General features: G+C 29.6%; 1 non-coding gene across 1 annotated transcript; it reads left to right on the forward strand.

Moving 5' to 3' along the window:
- Positions 1–5,934: 5,934 nt before the first annotated feature.
- LOC114394315 lies at positions 5,935–6,061 on the forward strand. Its single transcript, XR_003662720.1, has one exon. It is a non-coding gene; the product is annotated as a small nucleolar RNA snoR77 (small nucleolar RNA).
- The last annotated feature ends 888 nt before the right edge of the window (positions 6,062–6,949 follow it).

Genomic DNA, 6,949 nt, shown 5'->3' on the forward strand with positions numbered 1-6,949 from the left:
GACATACCCCCAAGTACAAACATTCCCCTTCATGAGAAACTACAAATACTTACTGACAATTTATACTATTCCCATGCAATATTAAGTATGAAACATGGTCACCATCAATGCACTGACCGTGGATAATTAAAGATTCTAAGTCATCCCCCTCCAGAGATGCTTAAAACTCTTTAACCACTTTATTCCCCCCACTAGAGATATCCATCATGGTCACTACACCCCCATGTACATACACAATATACATCATCACAATGACATTTTCAACATCAACAACATCTCAACTCAATGTCATCATCAACATCATCTCATCTCAATGTCATTCTCAATATCAACATTATCTCATCTCAATGACATTATCAACAACAACAACAACATCTCATATCAACATAATCATCAATAACAACATCATCTCCTATCAATATTATCATAAACACCAACATCATCTCATATCAATTATTACCAACATCGTCTCAGAATTTCAAAATGATGTCTACTACAAGGAAACATCTTTTTGAAATTCTGACCATGGAAATGTGACCGGGGTTCAGCGAAGGTCACAAAAACAACATCAATTTTATAAAAAAAAAATAACTTTTAAAACATCTCATTTTCAAAGGTTTTTCAAAGAAAGTGTAAAAAATCCTATTATGATACTCAAAACACAAGAGACACTAAGAGAAGCTCAAACTAACTAGGAGAAAGACATAGAAGTTAAGATTACCTTGGAGGAACTACGAAGGAAAGGATTGAGAGTTTGTTCTCCACCAAATCCTTGAGGTGGATTTTGAGGATTCCGCTCTGATTAAGACATTCCTCTCCATGTGGTGGTCCAACGGCAAGCAAAGATGGCTCGTGGTGGCCACCAGTGGTTGTGGGTGGTGGAGGAGGAGTTTCTAGGGTGGTTTGACGGATTTTTGAGAGAGGGAGGCATGAAAATCATGTTTTCATGTTGAAGAACGTATTCATAATTTGTAGATCTAGCTTAGTGAGTTCGTCTCGCTAAGCGAGAATTCACTTTTGGCGTTAAGCAAGACTTTTCGCGCTGAGTGCAAATCCCTCTCGAGTTGGGATTTGCGTTGAGCGTGACAATTTTCACTGAACGCAATTCATCTTACACTGAGCACAACAATTCATGCTAAGTGCAACTCCTCTTTCACTAAGCACAACATTTCGTTTTGAGCGCAATTCTCTCTCTAGTTAGAATTGCACTTGGCGTGCTTCTCACACTAAGCGAGATGTAAAAAAATGTTATTTTTCAAATCCCCATGGTCAAAATGTGAAGACCTGGGTTATTAACCTACAGTTCAAATTGGAAGACAATCCAACGGTTAACAAATTCAAGATTGTAATTTTACCAAAACACATTTAGGTGAAACTTGAAATATCATAATTTCAACCTAAGTCAATAAAACTCCACATGACTCATCATTCACATCAAGCAAATCACACATGACTAATTCACATCATACCTCAACTCATCTAAGTCAATCATATAATCAAATAATATGATAAATACATTTAAACATCGATTTACAGTTAGCAAAATTTTAGGGCGTTACATACACCCCCTCTGAGTTTAACCAAACAATGTCCTTACCCTACACACGACCAGCTCAACATATTTCTAGGCCTAAAACTAATCTTGAAAGTGAGGCCTTTTCAAAAAAAATAATTTGTTTTAAAAAAAATTATTATATTTTATTAAAATAACTATATTTTTTATCATTGAAAATTTGTTTTTCGAGCTTTTAAAGATGCAAAATTATTTATAAAATTATTGTGATCAATTTTCTTTAACATTTCTTTTTTAGTCAATATTAAAGCCAATCCATTCAATTTTTGTTAAGATATTGTTAATCTTACATAAGATTTTATTAATTTTTATTTTGAAAAATCTTTTTTGAAGCAACATTTACAAGGATGGTTAACATTATTGTATAAGAAATAAATGCATTCTAGGAGCAAGTGAGCAGCGGCATGCGCTAGGCGTTTTCAAAAATGATGAATTGAAAAGTGCAAGAAAAATGATTAGATATTGATGAGCATGAAAAAGGATTAGAGAGAATAACTTTTGAGTGTATTCTGCTGAGAATTTATATGTTTAGAATAGAGAATGTAAAAGTCATTTTTGGACTAATTTTAGTAATAATTGATATATTTAGAGAGAAACTTTTCATGTACTCAATTATAAAAATACCATTAATGTATAATATAATTAATGAGTAATTAATTTTTTAAGTGACACAAAATAATAAAAAAGAGGCTCGCTATAATGAGGGATAAATTTTAGGTTCAAATACCAATATTCGAGATTTGGAGCATCACTCATACCAAATATTGCAGATTTGCAGCATCACTTTCGGCCCTACAAGAAAATTGGCCCACTACACTAGAATAACATACATTAAAAGTTATATAAAATATTAGTTGTAAGGGATATTAATTAGGGGGCCTAAAGCAAGGGCTTGGGTTGCTTTATGTTTCAGCCGTCCCTGATCCTACATTGGAACTATCCAATCTGAAAACAAATGGAAACTACCAATTCTACTCGCCATCAAATAACTTATAGTGATTGACACAAGTGATAATAAATTATATTTTTTAATTAATTGATTTAAGATTTAAATTTTAATTAATTATTAGATATAAAATAAATCGTGTGGTAAAAGAAATATCCATCTTGTATATATTTATAATTCCTAACAAAAATAATTAATATTTTCCACAAAATCTACTTCATACCAATATTATGTTAAAAAAAAAAACCCACTGTGGAAGAACATTAGGGAATAAGACTCATGACTCATCCACATAATGATGAGTGTGCCGATTCTGTGCAATGTGGCGACCAACTGTGTCCCCATGAAAGTCGCTCATTAATACCTTATGTTGCTGCATCAGTGCCCAAAATGTGTTTGTTAGGGCTGGTCATGCGTATAAGGCAATTAACGTGTTTTACTCCTGGGTGATCTCGGCGTTTGGTTCAATCTTGAGGTTGTAATGTGCTTTTGTCCTGTGGCTGCTCAAATAAACTAATTATAAAACTAGTTACTCTTAATTGTATATAATTAAGAGGATAATAACTGATTAGTTAAAACTAGTTATATAATTATAATTGTTTTATTAGTTATTTACTTTATAATGAACCAGTTATAACTTACAGCTTATAGTTCATATTTGGATTTTAATAATTGCATAGAACCATTCATATTTTTCTTTGTCCCCTCCTTTAGGGTTTTGTATTCTTCTAAATAAATATCCCTTTTTAAATACTAAATTTCAAAATGTTTTTTTAAATAAGTAAATATGATGAGCTTTTGTTTATAAATTGTGTTTAATATATTTTGAAAAATAATTTCTCAATATATAAAAAATATACTTTAAAAAACTAAATATAAAAAATAATAAAATTTTAACACTTCTAATATTTAGTTTTGAACTAATATTTATTATAAATAAATATTTTAAATATATATATATATATATATTATAATTAAAATTCATAATAAATAAATACTATGAATTCTGGTTCAAGAGATGATTTTGATAATAAATAATATGAGCGAGAAACCAAGATCCAGTGGTTACATGTTTCTTACCTTTTCTTGTTGAAACAAGTTTTTCAAAACAAAAGTTAACTTTTTCAGAAATTAAAGTTTGAATATGTTAAATTTTTAATATTTTTAGAAATCAGTTTCTAAAATATATCAAATAAATTTTAAAAACTAATTTAAAAACATTCCAATGTTGTCATTTGGAATCAATTCTATATTAAACTTAATTGCTTAGATAATTAAATGGTTAAAAATAAAGTCTTATTAAAGATGTGTTACATTTAATTTAATATATAAAGTAAAATCATAGTTTTAAAAATTGGCCTGGTGACTGACCCGATTATGGTACTGAGTCACTCAATCAGGGATTAAATTGGTGAGTTATTAATTGATCCATATGACCTGATCTATAATAAAAAAATATAAAAATTTAATACATATCTTAAAATATTTAAAATAACATCACAAATTAATATAATTTCATACAACAGATAATTAGATACCAAAATATTAAAAAAAATATCATTGTCCAAGTTCAAACAAATAAATAACAAAGATTACACACATAAATAAATAGTTAAATAAGTTCAAGTTCAACATATGTTTCTATTGGTCAATATTTAATATAATACCTAATTATATTCACTATTGCCAATTTTTTGGTGTTGGGATAGGTTCTCTAATCAACTCACATTTTTCCAGTACAACAACTAGTTCACACAATGATAATTATCCTACTCACAACAAATTAGATAAACCAAAACATCAACTAAACCCTAATATGAAAAAAAATTCAACTTATAATCACAAATAAAACTGCTTTCCACTGAGCAAAATAACACTCAACTAGTTCACAATAATAAAAACCAACAAAAGCATAACGGAATAGCTTTCTCCTTTTATGAAACCCTACAACCATCCCAAAAATAGCCACCCATGTTCCAAAAATCTTTCTCTGAGCACATTGAAATCCACAAGTCTTAAAAAATACAAACAAAATATGAAGAACACAAGTTAAAAAAATGACTACAACCATAAAAAGGATAAGTGACCTGGTCTGGGTTGATGGATCATCGATTTGACCGCAAACTCGGTTGGTCACTCCGAGTCAAAAGCACTTCGGGTCTCCAAGTCTTAAAACTTTGAGTAAAATTATAATTAAAAGGGATTGCATTCTTACTAAAAAAATTAAGGAAAGTGATTTTTTTTAATTTAACAATTAATTGAAGATAAAAATATTAATTTAATTTCGCATAAAAGCTAGTTAAATAATTATTTATATAACTAGTTATTTATTTATAACTGTTATATATATATCTAGTTATATAACTAGTTACGCATTCATAAAAGGTTATGTAACTAATTTTTAAAAATAATATCCACTTATACAAAATTGGTTATAATTATGATTATAATAATTGTTTGTAATCTAATTATTAAATAGTTATAGTTATAGTTATTAGAATGAACAACTCATGAACACCCCTAGTCGTGTCTATGTCGATTGTATCACGTTGGTGCTGTAATTTATGTTTTCAATTCAATGAAAGGGAAGGTTTAGTTTCCTAATTACATTGAGTTTGAAGGGTTTCGCCTTATTAAGGGTTTAGGAAGAGAAAGTATAATGGGTGAGGCTGTTGAGGTTGTGTATATAGAACTAGGGTTGCTTTTTTTATGGAAAAGAGGAATAGAGATGGGGGAGTGTGTTTACTAGGTAGTTTTGGAAAAAAAAAATTAAAAGGAGGAGTAAATAAAGTAGAAAAAGGAAGTGTAAATAGCAATTTCCATTAAGTAATTATCATGAACCAAAGTACAATGTTGGTTTTTTTTTTTAATATTTAAACCGGCCAAACATAAGTCCAAAATACTCTGGCCCAACAGGGCATTAACACAAAGCGACATAAACTCACTACCTTGTTGGCTATATATACACTCACGAATCCCCCCTACTTCATGCTTAGGGTTAACGATAACAAGCGGCGTAATTTGTCTACCACAGTTTCAAACGAAACGCAACCATTGTGTCTGTCCCATATCTCTGTGTTAGGGTTTCAATCCAATCGATTCTGTGTTAGGGTTTCAATCCAATCGATTCTTGTTCTGTTTTATTTTATTTTTGTTAAGGGTCTGGAGTTTGGCTCTTAGGCTTTATAAACCCAGTGCCTTAGAGATGAATGCAGCACCCAATACCAAGCCCTATCAACCTTTTCACTAACATTCGCTACCATGTTTTTTCAATGGGTCCAGCGGATCTCTTTGGTAAGGTTGATACATTTCTTTTTCAATTTTTTTTGTTACCCTCCTTTATATATCAGTCAATGTTTTTAATAGTGCAAAGTTGTGAGTATGAACTTTTTTTTTAAGTATCGAGTGGTAATTCAGGCAGCCTTCTTGCCACAATTGTAAAATGGCATTAAAGGTGTTAAACTACTCGTAAATCAAATGCTTTTGCTCTTCAGACTTGCTGAGATTTTCTCTGAAGCTGGTCTAGTAGGCTCAAGCACATTATTTATTTACGGTTAAATTAGTTTTTTTTTTTGTTTCCATTTGATCTTTTATTTTTTAAATTGGTTCAATTTGATCATCTAATATTAAAAAAATATTTTTTTTGGAAAAATATATATTTGTGGTGGTTTAATATTATTAAGTGATGGGTTTGATCATCTAGTTTTTTGATGCATTTGTTTTGAAATATTTGTATTTTATAGTGATTTAAAATTGTTAGCGATAAGTTTTAAACAGTCAAAACAATAATTTATTTTTTGAACCATCAAAAAATAATTTTTTATTATTTAGACTGAGATGAAATTGAATCAATTATTAAAAAAAATTAAAAGATCCAATTGAATTTAAAAAATAAATGAGAAGACTAAAAAATTAATTCTACCTTTATTTATTTTAAGGATCTGTTAATGTTTTTCACCAAAATTAGCCTTTTGATTTGTTTGTTGACATTTTTTGAAAAGCATTCGATCGAGATACATAATTTAACCATTAATGATCCATTGGAGCTTGAAGTTTTTTGGCATCGTTCCTGAAATTTCTCCTTGCTTTTGAAGGGGTTTAGATTTATACTTTTGTTTTACACAGTATTTGATTGTAAAATTATTGTTGTAAAGAGAAATTAAATCAAATTATTATTGCTTTGACAAAATAATCAAGAAACCAAAATTCTGAAAGGAGAGAAGCATAAACTTTGAATTGAAAAACAAAAAGAGAGGGTATATAAGCCAAGCTTGGTTACTGCGATTCTAGGCCCATCAATTCAACCAAAATAATCAAAAACACAGAACTGTCCTTCGATGATTATTTAAATAGACTTTAATATGAACGAAATTAGCTACTGCCTCTATACTAAGTTTTGTCGATTAGTAGTTTTAGTACTGCAACCAGCA

Source organism: Glycine soja, chromosome 17 (assembly GCF_004193775.1).
Source record: "Glycine soja cultivar W05 chromosome 17, ASM419377v2, whole genome shotgun sequence".
Lineage (NCBI taxonomy): Eukaryota > Viridiplantae > Streptophyta > Magnoliopsida > Fabales > Fabaceae > Glycine > Glycine soja.